Genomic DNA, 19304 nt, shown 5'->3' with positions numbered 1-19304 from the left:
TCTGCAAAATTTGAAGAAAAATTTTCCATATTCTAAGTGAGAGTATTTTACCATTTCAATCAGCAACTAATGCCCAAAAGAGCCGCAAAATTTGCAACGAAACCAAGGTCGGACATACGACACCTTGACTTTTGCAATACTTCCCTACTACATCATTATACAAACTCTAGTTATTTTAAATGCTATTAAAGTTGAGCTGTATCAGAAGCCACATGCAAGTCTTAAATTGCCTATTTCTTGTGAAGTGTCATACGAGCTGCACTAAGCACGGTTCAGCAAATAGTTCTCTACTCGAGCAGTTCTCTTCTCAATAGGTAATTTAGTATTAACAACTGACTTTAAAACGTAAATTGACCACCGTAAAGGGTTTAAAGGCTGACGTTTCGAGCGTTAGCCTTTGTTTGAGCGATTGGAGGAATTGTGGGTTGTGTGTGGATTTATATGCAGGAAATGGAGCCATGATATTGGTGGGAATATGGTGATAAGAAAACAAGAATAAATTAGTTAAATGAAAAGCGCTCGTTGATACCGTGGGGATTAAGAGTGCCGATTTGGAAGATAAATTTTTGTTTTAGTGTTTTGCGGCTTTCCAAACTGCCTAGATGCAGGGAAAGGCCGCAAACTACCATATGTTGTTTAGAATGATTAGCGAGATTAAAGTGTCTAGTGACTGGTTTGGATGCGGCCTTGTCATTTCTTTCTACGTCGTGATGGTGTTCTCGGAATCGGTCACCTAGTCGTCTCCTGTTTCACCAATGTATAACTTATGGCAATAAGAGCAAGTTATGCAATGAATGACATTGGCGGAGGTACACGTAAATTGATCAGTTATCTTAATGGATATCTTTGGTCCCGACATTTTCTCTACGTTATGAATGAAAGGACAAGTTTTACATCGTAAGCGAGCGCATTTGAAAGTTGCAGATCGGTCATTTGTTTGAAATGAACTTCTGATCAAAAAGTTGCCTATGTTTTTGTCACGTTTGAATGAAATTAGTAGAGGTCGCGAAAAGATAGTACCGGCCTCTGAATCGTTTTGGAGTAATTAAAAGTTTTTAAGAATGATAGATTTAACTGCGTGGTTGTGAGGGTGAAATGTGAGAATGAATGGAATGCGGTCAGTGTTTTCCTTCTCAGCCGTTTGTAGTGCTGACTGGCGGCCCGCTTGAACGACAGAAACGGGATAGCCACGTTTATCGAAAAACTGGCACATTTCTTCTAATTTTTCGGAAAAATCAGAGTCGTCATTACATAAACGACGAAGTCTGATAAAGGTATGGAATTCTTGACGTGCGATGGATGCAAAGACGAATGCAACAAGTAACTATGTGAATCTGTAGGTTTGTAGTAAACACCAGTGCATAAACCTTGCCTTTAATCGAAATTTTGATGTCTAGAAAAGACAAAGAAGTGTCGGGAATTTCTCAAGTATATTTAAGAGTCGGGTGAAAGGACTTGACTGCGGTTATAAATTGAGTGAGCTCCTTTCTGGTAGAGGAGGTAGCGCCGATGCAATCGTCAATGTAGCAGCCGTAGAGTTCAGGTTTGGGGCCGTGGTATTGACTAAAAAATTGATGTTCGATAAAACCTACGAAAAGATTGGCGTAGCAGGGTCCCATTTTAGTACCCATGGCTATGCCATTAGTTTGTTTGTAGTAGTTACCACCAAATGAAAAGCAATTGAGTGTAGACGGAGTAGTGCTTCAGAGCTGGGTTCCTTAACATTGTGTTGATCGAGAAAATAATTGATGGCCAGGAGACCTTCGTCATTGAGAATGACGGTAAAAAGAGATATAATATCCATTGTTCAAATAAGTTTGTTTTGACCAAGGAAATTAAAGGCACGAAAAGTTTCAAGTGCGTGTTGGCTGTCCTCAATGTAAGATGGTAAAGTTTTGACGATGGGTGCCATAATTTTGTCTAAACAGCTGGAGATGAGTTCGGTGAGAAAATTGCAGGCAGAAACGATGGGTCGACCTGGGCTGTTAAGTTTGTGGATTTTAGGTAAAAAGTAAATACACGAAGTTCAAGGGTGATGATGGTGAGATTTTTTTCAGTGGCAATTATTCTTGTTTAGCTATAAGATCGTTAATCGTATTTTGGACAACGTTATGGTTGATGAAAGTGAGACCTTTGTCGACTTTTGCACAAAAGGAGGTGTCAGAAAGTTGCCGCAAAGCTTCTTTTTGGTAGAGGTCGGCCCCTCAAACAACGACTGCGCCGCCTTTGTCAGCCGCTTTGGTAACTGTCATTGCGTTTTTTTAGACTTTTTAGTGCCGACCAATCTTCCGAGGAAGGTTGGGAAATTTGGTGTTACGATTGAATTTAAGTTTGTTGATATCGTGGCGATATTTTTTGATGAAGAAATAAACAAATTACCTGTTATATATCTCTACTAAATTTCCTTGTTATATTCTCCCACCAACGCAGCACCATAGTTTCTTTAGAAACGTACCCCTTTATTCTATAATCACAATAGTTGGAAGCCTGGATCGAGACTCCTGGGGAAGAGGAAGAGTTGATTTGTTTCTACTTACTCAGTTTTGGTTAAGCTATTTGTCTGTCTTAGAACATAATGAGTGTAATTAAAATACAATTGGCGCAAGCTTTGTTCATGAATTTCAAGTCAAGCAGAATGCAGAAACGTCCAAATCTTACCTATGTAACGAAGAGCGACGAATCTACCCCACGGGATAATTCGTAGCAAACAGCGACACAATCAAGCATCATTAGCCATGCAATTTGTACTGCCCAGTTCAGTGTTGAATGTATCTTCATCACATTCATCCGCTGAGAAGTACACTTTTCTCCGCTCAGTTGACTGGAGTCCAGCTGACAATATACATCTGTAGTGCATTTCATTTACAAGTTCTTTGCAGTCGTCTTTTCGCCGAGGAGAGATTTATGTAAATGCACTACGGTCCGACATTGATCAAATACATGCAGTCTTCAAACTTATGTTCGTGATGTTGTACTGACGGTAGAAAGACGTTACCCTAAAAAATCGGCGGTTAAAGTTTACTATGGCTCATTTGCGTAAAAGAGGTTTATCGACTGGTAAGTAATTTTCGTCTGTTTCTTACTAATAAAGTAATTTAACTTCTTTCGCTCCACGTCATGGCTGAAGGCATTTGCAAGTCTTCGACAGCGAGGCCGTAGTCACGATTATTCAAAATTACAAAGAAAATGTTCGCAATTTCGAAATAAGTTCGGAATCACTGTTTTAACCGGAAGCAGGAAACACTGCCAACATTAGCAATGATTGCAAAAGGGCCACTAACTTTCCAATTTTTAAAATGTTTAGAATTTGTATAATTGCGGAATTAAGGGGGAAGCTTTTTAAAAGAACTGACTACACAGTTTCAAAAATAGCTTTCTACTAATTAGTTGAGCTCGCGACCAGAAGAATATTGTTTGCGTTTAATAGTTAAAGTGATGTATGAGCTAACACAGAACAAGAATCTTTCCATTCGAGGTGTTTTCGATTGAGTGACAGTTTACACTAGCTATTGTGACATTTGAAAGCCGGGTCGTGCAAGTTATGACAAACTCTGGCTACCAGATAAACGCGTGGGCTACTAATAATCTAAACGATAAAGACTGGGTTGTTTCCAAGCAATGTTTTTCTTTAGTTGACTGTTAATGGTAAACCTTGCGTTCATACCTCATTGAGCTTTGAAAATTTTGCATCGTCGTGGCTGAAAGGATGCTTTTCGACATTAATTGCCTTCTGGACAATTTTGAAACACAAAGTACTGTATTTACTGTTTACATTTGGTATCTTGGACATTAGTTTTAAATTCAAAACTCAAAAAAACCATTAATAATTTTTGACTTGCTAGGCTGTTTCCAAGAAAGCAGTCAGTGTACTTTTCCTGGAATTCAAGCCTCTAAAGATTCCTCGTTTTGTTTGACCTGTCTGTTATGTTTATTTAGGTCTAACGATAGGCATTGTTTAGCAGTACCCTCGTTTGAGTGTTTAAACTAAAAAGGACGGACGTTTGTTATAACAAGGTAGTTGACGTAACACTTGGTAGCAGATATTAAAGCGATTCCCTCGCAACTAGACATTAGGGTCTAAATTATCTGCCATTCTACGACGTAAACCAGAGTTTATAGAAGAGCTGTGTTTGTGCTTGGATCGTGATATGAGATTGAAACGTAATTGGAGACATTTGGTATTGATACTGCACGTCGACTTAGATGCCATTAGACGACTAGAACAGTACAGTGACATCAGTCCTACCATCCGATTATATTATTTTATTTAATGGATTCGTACAAGTACAAGCACAGGTGCATAACAATAGGACATAAGTCCCCTACTTGGTTAATACGCCCACACCCACCACCCATCCCACCCCAGGGGAGGACATCCACCACACAGTAATCTCGTGCGTGGGAAATTAACGTCTCCTACCCCAACCCTGCAGGAGATGGGGCTTACGGTTTTACGTCCTATCCGAGAAGACGATTTTCTTGCGGCCTCGAATCCAGATTTGACGATGAAAGAGCTAAAGGACATCTTACTTGAGATCGGGAGAAACGACCTAATCAGCTTGCTGATCACAAAAGGAATAGCACAAAATTAGCTGAAGTCAAGTGTTACTCTGTCTGAGCCATCATTTAAGAGGACTTTACTTGGTACGTTTGGAGGTTGCCGTTTCTCCTCAGGCATTTTGATGCTGTTAATTAGTGCACCTCGTTGGCGTTGTTTTTGCTTCTTAGGGACGCTCTTGGCCCACTGGAAAATGACACATCAGTCAAAGTCTATATTAAATAGATGTTGAAGAGCCTTAAAAAAACTATTTGAAGGATTGTTATGTTGGCTTAATGACTCAGTCATTAATTAGCTAAATGTCACAGCTGTTCAAATTTATATGAGGGAGAATTGTGAGCCTTGTAAAACACTTCATGGAAGTTCTACTTATATGATTGTAACATGTCTTCATTTTAACATATATAGAAATGATCCTCGCAGTTATGAACACTACTGAATTAGTAGTTGAAATAAGGCCTGCGTTACGGCCCCATTTATGGGGAGTTAACTAAGAATGATCTGTGGCTACCTTTACTTTAGACGATATCATAACCCCCGGATCGAAACTCTTAGAAAGGTTTGCGCTAGAACTTAATCGAGAGGAGAATCCCGAGGTCAAAAATTGGACACATCTGGCCTGGAAAATGAAAATACCAGCTGACGTGCGTGGAGCGTTTGCTGATGTCAAACAAATCAGGAAAAGTCCTACAAAAGAGGATCTAGAATGGTTGGCCGCGCATTCCCCTGAAAAAGCATTAACGGACGTTGCAAAAGCACTAGATGAGATTTAGAGAAACGACGCTCTACAGATAATATCTAAGCATTTTTCAGACACATTTGGTAAGTATTCGCTGATATAAATACATTGGGTTTTTTCAACAGTTTTAGTGTTTGCCTTTCCTGAAATGATATATTTGCCTCCTCGCTACAACACCTTCAGCTTCTTAAACAGGCCATGATATCTAATGTGCATTACCTCGTACCCCTTGTACAAAAGATGGCTAGAAGAGAGGTGATCGGGTAAAGGCACATGTTACTTTTTTTCGGATGTTACAACGACGTTTCACATGGAAAACAGGAACAATAACGATTTAATCCTACACAAAGAAAGTCCTATGTGCACATCTACGACTCTGATACTCTACCTCTTTTTTTTTCCGTCACAGGGTCCGTAAAACTACTCTCGCACATGCGCAGTACGATCGATTTGATAAAGGTACCCTCTCCTGAAATTGAATACCTTTCCTCTTTCTTCAGATTCAGCCTTACAAGGACTTGGTTGGACTCTCAACCTAAACGAAGAATGCTCCTCCGCTGCAGAGATTTCCCCTGAAGAGGACATTGCTCCTTATTACGTTTTGGCTCGGGGTGAAAAAGCTATAGCAGCGTACCAGGGAGCTTTGGAGGACGGCGAAATAATTGACAGCCCTGTCAAAGTCATGCTGATCGGCGAAGACCGTGCCGGAAAAACTAATGCTAGAAATGCCTTAAAAGACGAGAAATTTGACCCAAAAGAATCGATCTTGGAGCTGACATTTGTTGGCTCACCTCCTGGTGAACATAAAAAAGTTGAGCAGTGGTTTCTTGACAACACGTACATCAACCGCAACCAACTAACCATCCGTGGTTATTGCAGTGATCCAGAGGAACTCAAGATGATGTTCTATAGACTTGGTTGCTTTCCCTTCCCGTACAGAGGGCTATGGGCTGGTTGCCCTCGAAGCCATTTCTGCTGGGGTTCCTATTCTTCTTTCTGGTGCATCTGGCATAGCTGAGGCTTTGTGAGAAGTAGAAGGTGGAAACACTGTCATTGTTGAATCAGTTGAAGATGCAAATGAATGGTCAGAAGGTGCGAGATTCAAAAGATTGATCGAAAATGTAATGAAAACTGCTAACGGTGAGCTTAATGCATTTACATTTGTTTCTACTCAGGTTTGCTTGTATTACATGTTATATTGTTAAATCCTAGGTATATTTAGGCCACATAAGAAAGGGGGTCCAACATAGGTTTGGTGGGATATAGTATGAAGCTTAAAATTGAGGCAGGATGTGGGTTATCAGAAAATTGAAAGGCGAGATGCTGGATGCTGTTTCGAAGGCGAGATGGCTATAGGCTGGATCATAATTTGGCTTAAGTTACACATCACCATAACTCTAATAGACATTAGAAAGTCTTTGTTTGCTTTAAAAACAGGCTTAATTAATGCTCCTGTGCAAATTGGGGTTGACAGTCCTAAATAACTTCGTAGTGTCCAGTTTTCTCTGTATCAGTTACAAGTGTTTACAGGACTCCATAGTATGTCCGGTTTTCTCACCTTCCAATTTTGCTCTCACGAGTATGTTTGGATGAACGCCCCTTCCTGTATGATATTACTGGTTGTTCTTTGAAGATTTCCCTTAGCAATGGTTGTTGCTGTACTAAATGCACTTGCTCATAAGGATTACTGTTAGGTTTGGGACTGTTGGATAGTCTTGTGGTATTACAAAGGGCAAGATTCGATTTGTTTTTCTCTGTTGGAGTATGGCGCGTTTACATCCTTCTGAGAGTGGGTCGTCAATAATGTTTTTCAGGTAGTCTCTTTAGCTAGGTATGTTTTGAGCTGCCCAATGTTCACTTCAAATTTTTCTTTTGAGAAATTAGTCAGGGAGTGGCAACGCTTTGCCTTTAGTGAAGTCTTTCTTTTCTCCCTATGGGTGACACGTTGTGTAGAGTGTGTCCTGGAATGGTTCTGTTGGTTTGAAGTGGGTTCTTATGTCGAAACTAACTCCTTGTTGAATATTTCACCCTTATGGATAGTGGTGTCTATGAAAGTAGCTTCTGAAAAGATATTTCAGCTGTAAATTTGATTGTTAGGTGGTGTTTATTTGCTTGTTCAATTAACTGGTTGACGAGACTGTAGTCAGTGTAGCGTTTCCAAATAAGCACCTTTACCTAGGATTTGCATCTGGACTTTAGCCATAAAGATATTTGCGAAAGCCACAGCCATTTTGGGGCCCAATGCTTTGGTTTCGTGCCCTTGCAAGTAATTTTTTTTCATGAATTGAGTTGAACTTTCCTGAAAAATCAGTCAATTGAAGGTGCTTTCTCTGGTGAGCGCTTTGGAATTGGGAGAGGAGGTGGGGGTATAGTTGTGTATAAGCTTGTAATTTCCATTGAAATGAGTATCACTTTTTGTGCAAACTTTGTTTTTTCTGTGAAGTTGATGTAATCTGTTGTATCTTTGAGATATGACCTCTGTTTTTGTGCAATTGGCTTAAGAATTCTTGATGTTGATTTGATGTTTCGGCGGCGGTATTTTGAGACAAAAATCTTTGTTTTCCCAAACAGCACAGAACAAAGCAAGCTGACTGCGTTTAATAACAATAGCAAAAACACGCTTAAGACACGCGCTTTAACACGCGCTTAATTTTTTTTTTGCGCAGAACGCGAAAAACGTTTAAATGTTTTGCATGTGCGTTGGCCATTTACCTCTGAGCTGTACTGTCGCTTTAAAAACCTTTGGTAAATACTTTTGGCAAATGTTAACAGTTTATGCACAATGATTTTAGAATCTGCTTTAATTCTTGCGTAATATCGGTAAGTATCTCTTTTAACTTATTCAAATTTTTTTGTTTTTGGCTCAATAATATACATATTTTTTATTATCAGGACTCTTGGTTATCTAGACCCTCTATTATCAAGACTTTTAAGGCCAGTCCTTGTGAGTCCGGGTATTCGAGGTTCGACTGTAATCGAAAATGCAGTTTTAAGTGAATGGCAAACACAAATTTGTTTTCTGTTATTTTCTTACTCAAGATGCTTTGTGCTCTCAGTCATACTTCATAAGTTCTGAAGGTCATGAACCACAATTGGAAAGAGGGAAACAGAAGACTGACGTTGCAAAGTCGGAGAAAATGAAAGGTAATTGCAAGACTCAAATTAAAACTTCTTATTGACACATTTAATAAAACGAAAATTTTGGTATGGGCTTATACAGAAACCCTGCGCAGTCAACCTTTTACTTCCAAGATCTGACAGTTAAATCTCAGATCTAGCTGTTACAGATTTCCTTGTAAATTAGTTACGGGAATGTGGCATTAGATCAAGATAACAAGTTCTTCCTGTGAAGTTTGAGTATTCTCATTACCTGTTTGTTGGATTAAGTGGATAATTGTTCATTTATCTTTGCCTGAATGTAGCGAAGCGTAATGAAACAAAAGATAAATGGTTTTCTTGAATTCCCAAGCACGAGTGCATTTGTCGGCAGTGTGTTTTAAGTGCCGGCGTGAGATTATGGGAAAGAAGTGTGATATGTAAACTAGCAAGTATATATTCGCTGAACAGTAAACAAGTTTCATTGTGGATTTTTACAAGCGGACAGTTAAATTTTGTTCTTCTTTATTGTTTGGGTGGAATCCTGTAGTCCATTTCCTCGTAACGATTTTTAGTTGTGCTTTCCTGATGATTGACAGTCATTATAAGTGGTTTTGTTTATTCAATTTACTTTGGCCGCATCGAACGTGTAGAGTTTGTTTAATTTTTTGGTGTCTAAACAGTGTAAACAGTTGTTTTTGTTTTGTGATTAGTTGGTTAGTTCAATAAAGGGGCTAAGAATTGTCTGCTTATCCCGCACCGCATTTCTGGTTGTCAGTTTTTTGGGTGCGGGGAATTCAAGAATGGATGTTATGGGGAGAAGTCACACTCTTCAATCACTTCTGAGAGATAAAGGATTAATAAATGGAGTTTGTTTTGAACAATGATAATTTGTGATGAGTCCTTTAGAAACTGTCATCCCCTGCTGTGTTGTCCATCGCTGGTCATGAAAAAATAACTGGCAGAACGAGGTAAAACTTTGAAACCTTGGGGATGGAAAGGTCACAAACACTTAGCTCCGTTTTTATTCATTTATATAAAGAAAGTGAAGAAAGAAATTTATCAATTTCAGCTTTTGCACCCTATGCTATTTTTTAAAGGAAACTATTCACTCTTTAGTTTTGCCTTATTTTGTTTTTTGAAGTAGTTTTCTTTTTAAAAAATATCTCTATTGTTAGTGCATAGGGGTATGTTGCTTGCACCAATCAGATAACCGCATTAGGGTATGTATTTTGTACCAATGAGATCACAGCATAGGGGTACGAGTGCCCACATGAGAGCGTTAGGGTATTGTTGCTCATGTCAATCATGTCATGGAAATAGGGTTTTGCAAAATGTTTCAATGGAATCAACCCGATATTGACGGACACTAAGAATGTCATTGACAAAGAACTGTGGGGTCATTTACCCATTTAAATGGTTCATGTCCTTTGTGAGGACCTCGTCGCTATGATCTGTCGAGATTAGAAAAGTCGGCAGGGAATTTTCTATTGTTAAGGTGATTCCTCAGAAACTTTCCTTAAACGTTCCTTATCTATGTCTGTTTCCAAAAATACAACGAAAAGATAGGTCACGTGGCTTGTTTAAGAGATATAATGGGCCAAACTCACCCCATTTATGCCTGTAGACTGCGTGTCTATTAAAAGACCACATAAAAACCTCCATACCGTTATGTTTTGTTTCATGTTCCTTGATATACTCTTTGATAGCCACATCTTTCATAAGGGCCTATTTGGTGTCTTATATTTAGGGTTCCATTGGTATATCCTCAACTTGTTTTTGGAACATCTCATGTGATCGGCTACCGTTTTTGTATCTGTTCAAATATTGTCTTTTTTTTTTTTTTTTTTTTTTTCGTATTTTAGGTATCCTGTCGTCGCCTGGTGGTCTACCTCGAAATCTTCCTTGTTTAACCGCACACTTTGTTGGAAGAGATGCGGACGTAGATGAAATCGAAAAGAAACCGCAGACCTTTCGTATGGTTGTTTTTCTTTCTATCTCAGGAATCCGACAAACAGACTATTTTCACGTTTGCATCAAATGTTGAAAAGAATGCACAAGCCTTGCACAGTATGAGGCGCAAAGTAATCGGCTGAGAATTATGTAAACCCTAACTGTTTCACTCTGTACACAAATGATGCAATGTTAGAAAATGGCTCATTCGTGCGTCGTCCTTTCTTCCGGCTCTTCATCTCGTCCTCGAAGTTTACACTGAAGATATTCTCGGCGTCGTTGCTTGGTCTTGGAAACTGAGTACGTTTCGTCTCAACCCTTTGGATCCCGACTCGTCTGCTGAACTACTTCGGAGTCTTATTGATGACTTTAGTGAGGAATACTCCGAAGAACTTGCTAAATCATGTGGTGGGATACTCTCCTTCTTTTTACCTGTTAAGACGCACTGAACAATGGTTTTAGTCGCGAGCTGTTAATCCAACAGCTCGGGAATAATCCCATACAACTTTTTAACGATGTTAATAACACACTGAAAGTATTTTTTGACAATTTTTCCGATGAGGTAAAACGAAATCTTGTCCTTTTCTCTGTTTTCCTATCGGAGTTCTCAGCTCAAGACATTCAGCGTCTTTTTGAAGATTCCGTTTACATTGTGAAACAGTAAAGACCAGGATGGTCAGGAATGCTCTTCCTCAGAGGACGCCAATGGAAAGATTAGGATGCATCCCTTGGTCCAAGCCTACTTCCGGACAGAGAAAGAGTCTTTAGGCATGGGTGACCTGTGGTGCGCCACTCAGCGTAAATTTAACCATCATACCTTGGCCTGTTGAGAGTCTTGAGCAAAGAGTTTATAAGCAAAGATTCAGCTTTGGTTGCGATCCATAAGTTTCGACAGCAGAAAGCAAACATCATTGAAGTGCTGAAGAATTCTCTCGAAGACCCTAGCGATTTAGATGACAAACTTGAGAGGAGACGTGGATTAAGCTGGGAGTAAAACTGGAGGAGATCGAGGAATCACCAAAAGACGTCTTGGCGCACCTCATGGAAGAGAAAAAAACCTTTACGAGAGCGTGGAGGGAAAGGCGGCCGATCTGTACAACAAGATGCGGCATAGACTGGCCCACTCTGGAAACGATAACACAGAAGTGTGAAAGAAGCAGCAATACAGACAAGAGAAAGCCGAGCTAAAAGCTTGTGACACGCAGACAAAGAGCACCTGCACGGGAACCGACCAGCGTGTAGCTGTTTTGCTTAAACGCATCGACTAACTGAGGGCACACGAGTTGCTCTCTTTTTACAAGGATTAATGACAACTTTTTTTTTCCTTTTCTAGGGAGTTATGAGTTTGCATAAACGGTAAATTTCCTTTAAGAGATGGGAATAAGTTAGACAATAGCGAACACAATAGCAGGAAAGTTCATTGTTTCGATGATCCGCCCCCTTCAAGTTGATGAGCAGAACCTCATTCCCTGCGGGAAAATAGCGCGCGTTTCTTTTAACCGTCCTAACCAATGAGACTCGTTCCGCTCATGCTTATTTAAATAATAAACGCAATATGACAGACGTAAGATATTTCATCAACTGCAAGTAAATGTCCCGAAAACAATAGGCATTCTGCGTGATGAAATGAAAAATTATTTTTCGAAGTTACCTGTCGTTTCTTTTGATCATGGTTGTTGTCATTCGAAAATATGCGCTCATCAAGTTACATAAGTGTTTCTAAATTAATGAACAAATTGATCCGTTTGTATTAAAAGACCCAGAGAATAGTTTTATGTTATAGCTGTTGCACATATGATGTGTTTTATCTGTTTACTTCCAAAACAAAAGAACAAAAAGGTTTCGACAAAAGTATTTCTAGTTCAAATGTTATCATACGGAAGTATATCTTGTAAAGTGCAAATACAAATTTCCAACTAGGTCGCCGTAAGGTTGGCCTTTACTTTGCCACCCTGGATGATGTCATTACCCCCAGCAGCGCCATGAAAATACGTCAACGGTTGCCGTGTTTCTGATTACTAGAACGTGATAGCGCAAGCAACGGCGCGTTTACCCGATAAGCGTTCAAAACTGTTAACCATACTGGTAAGTTTAATTTAGTTTCCATATAATTCACTACGGATTCAACTTATGATATACTTACGCAGTAGCTAGATTAAAATCAAAGCCGGAAGAGACAACCAGTTTGTGATTTAGAAGTGCGATATTTATAAGCCGTTACGGCCGGCACAAAGGAAGCACAAACTGCTCCGTACGCGTTTTCGTGGCGCTTTTGAACACAAACTTTTGTTTACGTGTCGTATATCAGCCAAGAAGACCCTTAAGTTGTTAGAGAAAACACTCCAGTGCAAGGCGGACTTCCTAATTCACACAACGCTCAATTCACATCATATTTACTTCACTACGGGATTATTTCGATTTATTTGTTCAACTAACAAGGATAAATCTAGAAAGCTCCAATAGTTCTTTCACCAATTTGGCGGTAAATATTAGGCAGCTCCTTGTCTTTGAAGATTTCTTTCCCTGAATATATTTAGAAAAAGACAGAAATTGCACCACAACTGTTAATGCTTTACAGTCGAACCTCGATTATTCGGACCTCGATTATTCGGACCTCGATTACCCGGATTTCTCGATTATCCACACTTTTTCTTTGGTCCCAAGTTTCTCATGCATAATTATTAGACATGATCAAGATCCGTAGCCATATTCTTTTTAAAACTACAGCGTTGAAAAGGGAAGTAAAGGCGAGTTTGTTTCGCGTTCATTAAGCAAAGGCAGCGCTTGAACACGTCGTAACTAACGAAGAACATTCGAATGAGGACTGATTGGCTTAGAGTTGCTTTGTTGCTAAGAGAGATTTCGCGCTCTATTGGCTCGTTAGGCGTGGCGTGCAAGAGAGACAAGCTACACAATGTCAGGAATGTTTATTCACCGTCATCATGTTCTTGAAGCGTAAGCGATCCGTTCTTTCTCCAATTTTGTTATTAGAGAAAGTACGTGGCAGATATCTGATATACGCAATGAATGCCGAATACCTCTACACGATACACGTGTAGAACTCAGAAAAACTTAACTGTATATAACTATAACTATATATAGCTATATAACTTAAAAGCTCAATCCATCTCCTGCAACAACGTACAATGTTTGCTGTTGACCTTAGGCTGGAAATTTTTACGAGAAAAATAGGTATCTATGTACCTATCCTGATCATTTCCATTTCTTGTTCGCAAAAAGTCCTGTGACCAAAAAAAGAAAAGGAAAAAGAAAAGAAGAGAGAAAGAAAAGCACTAGAGTGGTTTTAAAAAGAAATAACAAGACTGCGATTGAAACGATAGGCAGCAACGGATAAGAATAAATATCCACACATGGTTATGTAACCCTTGCGTAACTTCACGCAAACTCGTCATAGAGCATAATAGAAATTCCATTTGCTACATGAACTATTGTTTATTTAATATTTGGCAGGTTAAAGTCTCAGCCGTTACAAACTATCTTTATTATGGCTTCTCATCCACTGCCAATATCATTTACCAAAGAAGCAACTAATTATACACGACTTTGTCGGCTCCTATTATTATTACTATTACGAGAGAAATTCAACGACATCCATGACCCTGCAAATCTCCACATCATACTTCACAGTTGTATGCCTAAACTGAAGTCTCTGAGATCCAGAGGGATCCTTAGCCAAGCACAGTGGGACTCCATGAACCCAGCCATACGCAAGATGGTTTCATCTGAGAATTTTGACATCTCTACCTTGTGCGTGCTCTTGATAAACATCTGTAACCTGTCACCTCCAGCAACAAGTTGGAGACGCCCTCCAGCTTCAATGGATCACTCTCTTGGGGCAGACATTTTGAGAATGAGGCATTTCAGAAATTCCCTGTATGCGCATGTCACGAAGGCCTCCATTGATGAAACCAGCTTCAATAGCCATTGGAATGATATTCGAGAAGTGTTACTGAGACTAGGAGGGGCGAAGTATGACGAAGTGATAAGACGGAAAGGGCAACGCTCCCTCGTAATGGAGAAACTGTCTCCAAGCGATCCTTGTCGAATAGTTTCCATTACAGGACCTTCAGGTTTTGGCAAATCTGCAGTGGCCATACAAGTGGGACGTGAGCTGGTTTCACAGGGAAAGATAGATGTGTTCTATATTACCCTCAAGAGTATGAGGTCATTAAATGGCATGGTAAACTCCCTCCCTCTATCAAATCACACCATCATCATTTTAGACGACGTGGACGACATGTTACTTCCTGAAAAGAAAGATGCATTTTGCAATTTCGTGAAGTCTGTGGCCCAAACTGCTTCTCGTGTTAAGTTCATGATCACATCCCGCCAAGTAATAGACTTTTATCTGTCAATAAGTTACCAGTCTGCTTGGACTCTCTTTGTCCAGACCACGCCAAAGAGTTGCTTCTGACGCTGGAGTCAAGAGTATCAGAGGAAGATGCGGAACAATTGGCCCATTACTGCGGTGGAGTGCCGTTAGTTCTACGCACCACAGCTGCTGTTTTAGCGAAAGGAATTGATGCTAAAGCTCTAATAAGCGAGTTCCAAACAAGCCTGGTGCCAACTCTGAAATCATTCAAGTCAAGTCTTCCAACATTGTCCCATGATCATCAGCTTTTTCACTGCCTCGAAATCTGTTTTAGTCGTTTACAACCTGACCAACAAACTGCCCTTGTATCTTTGGCAGTCTTCCCAAGAACATTCAGCGCAGCTGAAGCCCAGTTTCTGTTTAGCCACCTCTCTCAGTACAGACTTGGAATGTTGCTTCAAGGGCTAGTAGATCAGTCCATGCTCCAGTTTAATTTCATGTCAAAAGAGTACCACGTCCACAATATCATTGAGTCATTTTGTGTTGATCGTGCAGTCCAAGAAGATATGAAACCACAGTACCATTCAGCCAGAAAATTATTCAACGTTCGGTATTTGGAAATGTTACAGGACCTATACGCTGTTCATTCTTGTCCCACAATTGCTGCGATGCCGTCCAAAAGTTCTTCAACAATCGATTCAATATCAAGAAGGCCTTGAAAGATTCCCTATCTTTCCCCGATTTGGAGAAAAAGTGCATCGATACGGCAGTCGAAGTTACTCCTTTCTTGGCCAAGGTGTTCACAAAAGCTAAATTCCTTAGAGTATACAGTAAATTTACAAATGCCTGCATTGCAAATGGAGATAAGAAGAGACGAGATGACTGTTTGACAGCAGAGGCCTACGGCATCCTTTCCCATTGTGCATGTCACCTTCCGTGTCCATCGGCTGTGTCCAAATTCAAAGAGGCTGACAAGATCCAAAAGGAACTTGGCGATGACTCATCTATCATTCGTGCCTTTTGCCTGAGTAAACTTGGCCGCTGTTTCGGCCAGCACAAAGACTTGGATCAAGCCATTCTACTAATAAAGAAGTCCATTGAGATCGGTGAGAAGAAGAACAACAGGATTTTTACTGCAGCAGCTTATAAAGACCTGGGAGGTAAAATCTTGCATTATGTCTCTTTGAAAGGGTGCACTGAGTAATCGGACCACATAAACAATATTTTAATTTCAGCCCTTATACACAAGGCGCTCCTCTTTCCAGAAAAATCTCCCCAGGACTTAAGTCACTCAAAAGCACCGTTGTTTCTCCGGCTCGAATCACAGCCAAACATGGATTAGTTGTCTCCTGGCATGATTTTTCTTTTCACACATAGAGTGCAGAACCGTTCAATTGACGAAAAACTCGAAAATGTCCCTTAACCCATGGTAAGCTTGGCGCCATATTGAATTATTCTCGCACAGTCACGTGCAGAGTCGCGTGACCAAGCGAGAATCAGTCTTCTGAAATTCACTAGCTTTCCCCAGCAGTCCCCTCTAATAATTCTGCTTTGAGGTACCTACACACAGGTTTTTTTTCGGTGAGCGGCATAAATGGAGCGCGAACAACTACATGATATCCTCACGACTGTTTACAAGTACTGAAACGATTTTTTAGGTCTTCAATGCCGGAACATGGGCAAATCTTTTTCATACGAGTAGGGTTTCCTTTTATCAAAGTCAGTTTAATATTTTTATTTACTACCGAAGAGAACATCCAAAACTGAAGTAAAGCATCCTCAAAAGCAAATTTTGTTTAAATGTAAAATATTTCCCATGACTGATATGATTAATGATGGCTGTTGTTTACTCATAAGACAACTGATTAATCTAAGCCTTCTCCGGCTCTCTTATTTGCAGCTGCATATGCGTTTTGTGGAGATCATCAAGAGGCCAATAAAATCAGGGAGGAGTACTCACTTCCGGTGTATCTAGAGTTCCTGGGAGACCATCCTTTCACAGCTACTTTGATGGACGACTTGTGGACATCGTACCAAGCTCTTGAAAACTATGGCAGTGCGATAAAGTTTCTGCGTAAGGCACTGCACATAAGAAAGCACTCTCTGGGTAATCATCAAGTAACAGCAAGGTCTTTCTATGACTTTGGAAAGGTAAACATATATATAATATATATATTTGTGTTCTTCAAAATTTTATCCCATTCTCAGAATTCTTTTCATTGATTGAACCTCTACAGAAACTTCAAGGGTGCAAATATTGGATTTCTAGGCTTCAAAGTCATGATTCTTTATCACTCCACTGACTATACCCGTTTCAGCTTTTTCAAGGCCCCTTAAACACTATTGTGAGTTAGCAATTCAGCAGAATTTTAATAATTAATTATTCAATCACCAGGCTTTAGCCATGAAAGAAGAATTGGATGAAGCTCTCGAAGCTCTTAGAAGTGCCCTCGCTATCCAAGACGAAGTGTTAGGAAACCACCAGGATACAGAACGTTCACACAGGGAGATAGCTCACGTCCTAAAAAAGCTTGGGCGACACGAAGAAGCCAAAAGAGAGGATCTACTGGCCCAACAGGTGTGCTCGTCTGTTTTTGAGCCCCAGCCCGAGTCCTGATTATACTTTTAGTATCTTTTGAAACTGTTGATATACAAGTACCGATCAGAACAACTCAGTGCGGAAAATAATCAGTTAAACTTAGTGCTATTCTTAACCATTAGCTTCAATATAGATCTTAAGTTCTACTTTCGCATCGGTTGACCTCTTTAGCATAACGGTGGCTTCCAGAGGAGCCTATGTACTTTTTCGCTCAGTGAGTAGAGTAAAGAGCGCGACGTTGATAAGGGCGGAAAAGTTTTTAGTATTCGGAGTACATTTTTAAAAGCTGGCGTTTGCGACTTCATCTCCTCGTCCCATGGTCTTAGATAAGGCTTCAAGGGAAGAGAAAAGACATAGGATTTTGTTCGCTGTAAGACACAGTCGAATAATACCTTACTGAGGCAATCTTCTCAATAAAATTGGAAACAGGGACGCTTTTTAAAGTGGGCGAGAAGCAACACTTTTGTATGGCAATTCTTCGGACTATTGTTGAAGTTATAAAGTTACAAAAGTTAGGTTTTATTCACTGAAATGTTGCTGTGTTTTAGAGAGAGATCGAGTGAAAGAGAGAGAGGTTGGGGGAGGGAGAGGAAGGGAGAGAGAAGAAGAAAGAGAAATAATACTATACCATAGAAATTTGGTCGGGACCTCCACGAAAAGTTTTTATTACTGTGTAGAAAGTAATCGCTGAAATAAGGCACTGTATCTAATTTCCTTCGCTCTCTGATTGGTCTGAAATCTCGCGCCAACTACAAATCCCAGACCTAAAACTTAAACTAGTCACGTTTTCCATCGCATCAGTAGTTTGCTTGTCATCACTTAAAACTCTTACTGTCTCCATGTGAGCCTTCATGCTGATTGATTTGGTTCCAGTTTTACGACAACCGATCGATCGGAAAGAGCGTTGTATCACCTAAGGCATAAATGTATCCCGTGATATAGTGTTTTTTCAGAACTTAAGTACAGAACACACACAAGTCATTTAGGGTCTTCCTGTGAAGAGCCACTTTTCAGTTCTCTACACATAATCGCTTCGTCTGTGATTTAACTTTGAACAAACCTATGGAAATACGGAGTTCAGTTGTGACAGGATAATGATTACATTTAGTTGTTGGTTAAGTTTTGAATAAATAAAGAAATTGATTAACATATTGGTTATCATTGAAATTGGTTTTGTTCATCGAAAAAAAGCAGAAGCAAAGATTTTTCTTAAAAATTGCGTTGATTCAGTAATGATAAGGATTACAAGGATTCAATAATGATAAGGATTGTCAAACCACAATATCACGATGTCTCTGGCTTTCCTCAAGAATGCTAATACGTACAAAGCTTTAACCCTCTTATCATCACGGCTATTCTAGGAGTTCAATTATGTTCTCTCCTTTGTCCAAAATCCATAATTTAGATTGGTTCATGTGCTTTTTGACGCGCATTTCAATTGGCTTCCAGAAAATACAAATGCTTAGAGCGCGTTTTAAGAACTATATTTCAATAAAAAAAAGTGGTTTCTCAGGGGAAGGTAGATGTGTTCTACGTTTCGCTCGACAACAAATGACACGGCTCACTCCATCCTTGGGGCTTTCCAAATTTGTGCTGGCGATAGACCAATCGAGCAAGCCGGGCACTGTCTTAGTAAAGTAATTAATTAGAGTATCATTCTAGATAATGCTCAAGGCAATATTTCGGCTGATGAATATACATTTTTGATGTTCTTGGAATCTGTGGCACGTATAGTGCTCCTCGGGTTAAACTTATGATTACATCCCGCCAAGTGATGGACTTACTACTACTGGACTCCCTTTCCTCAGTTGATGTTAAGGAGCTGCTCGTGGCCCTGTAGATTCAGGTCAATTGGCGGGAGAAACAAAACAGTTGGCCCCGCATCACTGCGGAGGATTGTCGGTAGTTCTGCGTACTACAGGTGCTGTGTTGGTAAAGGAAGTTCTGCTAAGACACTCTTAAGTGCATTCCAAACAAGTCCAGTTGCAACGCTGAAGTCATTCAAACTTCCAACCGTCCACCAGCC

The 19304-nt window shown here is 39.9% G+C and overlaps 3 pseudogenes across 1 annotated transcript; 2 read left to right on the top strand and 1 right to left on the bottom strand.

Annotated features, from left to right (window-relative positions):
- Positions 1-500: 500 nt before the first annotated feature.
- LOC149047407 (uncharacterized) lies at positions 501-1654 on the bottom strand (annotated as a pseudogene).
- A 1369-nt stretch (positions 1655-3023) lies between these two features.
- Positions 3024-11340, top strand: LOC149047406 (uncharacterized; annotated as a pseudogene).
- Positions 11341-13710: 2370 nt separating this feature from the next.
- LOC149047405 (uncharacterized) lies at positions 13711-18427 on the top strand (annotated as a pseudogene). Its single transcript, XR_016185910.1, has 3 exons — positions 13711-15839; positions 16580-16830; positions 17075-18427. The product of XR_016185910.1 is annotated as an uncharacterized LOC149047405 (transcript).
- Positions 18428-19304: the final 877 nt, after the last annotated feature.

Source organism: Pocillopora damicornis, chromosome 4, assembly GCF_964200805.1.
Source record: "Pocillopora damicornis chromosome 4, jaPocDami1.2, whole genome shotgun sequence".
NCBI lineage: Eukaryota > Metazoa > Cnidaria > Anthozoa > Scleractinia > Pocilloporidae > Pocillopora > Pocillopora damicornis.
The sequence above is the reverse complement of the archived record's forward strand: the minus strand, read 5'-3'. Positions and strand labels throughout refer to the sequence as shown.